The sequence below is a fragment of the Dipteris shenzhenensis genome, unplaced genomic scaffold (assembly GCF_047967505.1).
Source record: "Dipteris shenzhenensis isolate YYH24624 ecotype China unplaced genomic scaffold, Dip_SZ_1.0 scaf0442, whole genome shotgun sequence".
NCBI lineage: Eukaryota > Viridiplantae > Streptophyta > Polypodiopsida > Gleicheniales > Dipteridaceae > Dipteris > Dipteris shenzhenensis.
In genome coordinates this window covers 45617-50000 of record NW_028239748.1, presented here as the reverse complement: position 1 = coordinate 50000, position 4384 = coordinate 45617, and positions in this window count along the sequence as shown.

Sequence of the window (4384 nt, the reverse complement as noted above, 5' to 3'; positions counted from 1 at the left end):
AAGCCTGCAAGGGGAGTTAACCACTCGGATAGCAAATCGGGACCAGTTTCTCCTCCAGCGAGATTGACTCCTATTGATCCAACCAACGAAGTTGGTATCGACAGTACTACTGAAGGCAATACCATCGAAACGTCTGATTCCTTAGGATATAGAGACTCAGAACGAATATTGGACTCTGCAGAAACTTTTCTATCGACTGAATCTTCCCCGTCATAACCTCCTGCTGAATCGACTCCTTCGTCTCGCGGGGGTGGAGGAACATCATACCCATCTCCACTCGTTGCTATCGTTTTGGTGTTACTCCGAATGACACTATTCATAGAGGAATGGGATGAATTGGTACCGCCACCGGCGCGTAGATTCCCCTCAAACGTGAGGAGATAGATGCGGAACATGTAGAAAGCAGTTGGAACTGCTGTGAATGAGGCTATACATCCGGGGGGAAAGGAACGTAGCCAACTCTTTGCAATAATTTCATCTTTGGACCGGAAACGAGCTAGAGGTGGTATACCACAGAGAGAGAGAGTACCTGAAAGAAAAGTGATTCCAGTAATTGGCATATATTTTCGCGAACCACCCGTGGGAGACATATTTTGACTTCTATTGGGAGAGTATCCGACAACCCTTTCCATCGAATGAATTACTGAACCGGATCCGGGAAATAGCAAAGCTTTGGGATGGGCATGTGTAATGAGGTGAAACAACGAAGGTTTATAAGCACCGAGACCTAGAGCCAGCATCATGTAGCCCAATTGAGACATAGTAGAATAAGCTAAACCTTTCTTGATATCCTTCTGGGCAAGAGCTATCGTCGCTCCCAGTAGAGCCGTTATTCCGCCTATCCAGGAGATAACATTCATGCTTAGAGGTAAGGTTTCAAACAATTCAAGCATTCGAGCTACAAAAAAAATTCCCGCAGCTACCATAGTAGCGGCGTGTATAAGAGCCGAAATAGGTGTGGGTCCTTCCGTTGCATCGGGCAACCATACGTGGAGTGGGGATTGTGCAGATTTAGATACCGGACCCAAAAATGGTAGAGGAGCACATGTATTGGCAAGGGAGGAGCCGGCGCTGTTGTTATCAATCAACTCACTAAATCAATCACACGATTCGCGGATCTCGAAACTACCAGTTATCCAATACGTACCTAATATACCCAATAATAATCCGAAATCTCCTGTACGATTAGTTGCAAAAGCTTTTTGGCAGGCATTAGCAGCACTTGGTCGTGCGAACCAAAAACCTATCGGCGAGTAAGAGCACATCCCTACTAATTCCCGAAAAACATGAATCTGTATTGGATTGGGACTGAACACTAATCCTGACGTGGAGGCAGTGGAGAAACTTAAATAGACGGGAAACCTTACGTATCCCTAGTCGTGACGCATATGACTATCACTGTAAATCATAACCAAGACACCTATGGTGGTGACTGATATCGACGTAATGGAAGTAAGTGAATCAACTGAAAATCCTATCTTTGGAGAAATATCGTCGTTGGGAATCCATGACCATGAGTATTCAAAAGTGGAGCGACCAGTAACTTGTTGCCAGAATGTTGCGATAGAGACGGACATAGCTGCGGCTAATGAAAGAACACTGAGCATAGCACGTATACGACGAAGGCTCTTAGTGGCTTTTGGAAAAAGAAACGATGCCAATCCGATCAAACCAGAGGTTACGAATGGGCGTGAGGGGACAATCCAAGCACATTCATAAGATAATTCCATAAACATATTTAACCCGGGTTGGAACTCTTTCTGTCAATAGTTGTCAGATATATGGAGCGTCGAAGAATGGAATATATATGGACAGGTGAGATCACGCGTATCAAACCGAATAATCCATTTGTTTCTCGTTCTGGTGCGAGCCCGGCGTCGAGACTTGACAGGAATCAAATGTGTCGGAGATACTTATCTAGGTTCCATTTTTTGACCCCAAACCGATTGAGTTGTTTTGGGTTATTTTTCACACGACAAGACTATTACGGATAGACATGCAGCAATTGATACTGGAGGAAAACAACTCCGAGTAGAACCGGGGAGATTCTATGATGTTCGTCACTTCGCTCTGCTTGGGCACAACGCATCAGAGTCCAATACGGTAATGTCGATATATCGAGTTTCATTGGTTTGTCACGGATCCAAAATTGATCTCGGACATCCCCGGCTGAGTAACGCAACTGCTAGGGGGCGCGTCTTGCATCCCTGTTTCGAGAGGAAGAAAGTGATACGGAAGATCCATTCTAAGAAGAAGACGCGAAGGAAATCGGGATACAGACAGGATTTGGTTCGATCTGTAGTAGATCCCATTTGCTTAAATGGAAAGGAGTTGGTTGGTTAGCAAATTGTTATCATAAAGAAGTCAATGATTCTTGCTGGGATTCTTTTGCATAGAATGGAAACCCAGTTCCCCCAGTTGTTCCCCTTCTAATGATTCTACGCAATCACCCCCTCCCTCATTATATTGATTCTACTCGTACGTATCAACATACTCGTCGCATTCATTTCGATGATAAAACCGAATAGATAGATTTCATTATGGCAGTTCCAAAAAAACGTACTTCTAGGTCGCGGAGGAAGATTCGCAATCATATTTGGAAGACCCAAACTAATGAAGTAGCATCGAAAGCTTTTTCTCCAGCTAAATCCATTTTGACTGGACGGTCGAGAAGTTTTTACTATGTGACAAATGAAAAAATTTCTGAAACTGGTCAGTAGTACTCCCCGGTTGTAACAGGAATTGCCGTATCAATAGGACGTGGGGTCGGTCGGAATAGATAGTGAACTATTTGTTTGTTGGAACGGGGAAGACGAGATAAGTGATTGTCAGGGAACTTATTGATGAATTTGGATCCCTAGTAAGTAGTACGGGTACATGTTGATATTATTGCGTGACGGTACCGTGCGGTAAATAAAATCCAAATACTAACAGAGTTGTATCAATGAATGTTGGTAATAACCACGAGGGGGGGGGGGTTACGTGCATGAAGAAGGAGCCCAATCCCTCTCTTCCTTCCTATGATACAAGGGTCTCGATCACGATCATCGATTTATCTCTATCCCTACTACGAATGGGTATGGGTCGATAACACCCAAAGAGAATCGGGAGATAAATCTGCGTTCCCGGAACGGGAACGTCTTCTATTCCGTTTAAAATATGTTCCGACCTCGTTTATTCGGAATAGCAGGATTTGAACCTGCGACCTCCATCACCCCAAGATGGCACGCTACCGAGCTACGCCATATCCCGTTATTCCTATACAAGTATAGCGCCGTATACCTAATCAACTATAGACAGGGAAGGTCCCTTGTTGTGCGTGTGTACTCTCCCCCAGGAAGATTGACGATTCACCCGAAGATGTGATATCATTAATTACGATAAGTATAACGAGTAGCGAGCCGCTATGGTGAAATTGGTAGACACGCTGCTCTTAGGAAGCAGTGCTAGAGCATCTCGGTTCGAATCCGAGTAGCGGCATTTAATTTCAACCTGCAGGCGAGGGCTGTGTCTGATACAACCACTGGGAAAAGCAGTAGGAATAGGGAATTCTCCCCGTTTCGACGTTTAAGGGGTAAACCCGAAATCTCCTGGGAATAATGGGTGGGTGGTACATACTCTCCAAAATCTCACTAATTCACTGGATTCTCCTCATTACGATTCACACCGATATAGAGCACATATTCGCTCACATTTCTTTTCTTACGCTTCTTTCCGTCACTCTGTTTCACCGGATGGGGCTGGCTCGCAAGCTCAAGAGACTCATTAGTTTGAGCGTTGGAGGTATGACAATTGCTTTCATCTGTATAACGGGATTTACGACGATTCGTCGGATTCAACCCAAACATCTACCACCGAGCAATCTACATGAATCATCTATGTTTCTTTCACGGAGCTTCTCCCCAATGCATGTAATTATGAGAATTAGGAGTCGGAACGAATGGTCAGGTGCAGTCACGGCACCAGGTGCCATGTCGACCCATGGATTCGCAACTCTGGGTCTTCCTGAGGAAATGCAACAATCCACACCGCTAGTACCTGCTCTGCAACCTCATCGGTTAATGACGCATGTAAGTATGATGCCACTAAGCCATGTGACTTCGTTATGTGGATCTCCATCAGCAACATCTCCACCGATTGCCACCTATGACGCAGAACAATTTTCTATCCCCGGTCCAAATCAAGAATTTCCTACCTGGACCCCCTCTCCGGGAGTGGATATACACTGCTACGAGCAGGCAGGAAGTAATCCGAGAAACAGTTTTCATCGACTATCCTTGAATTCACGTAGGTGCCGATTGATCCACCAATTGGACCGATGGAGTTATCGAATCATCAGCTTAGGGTTTCCTCTACTGACTGTTGGTATTCTCTCTGGAGCAGT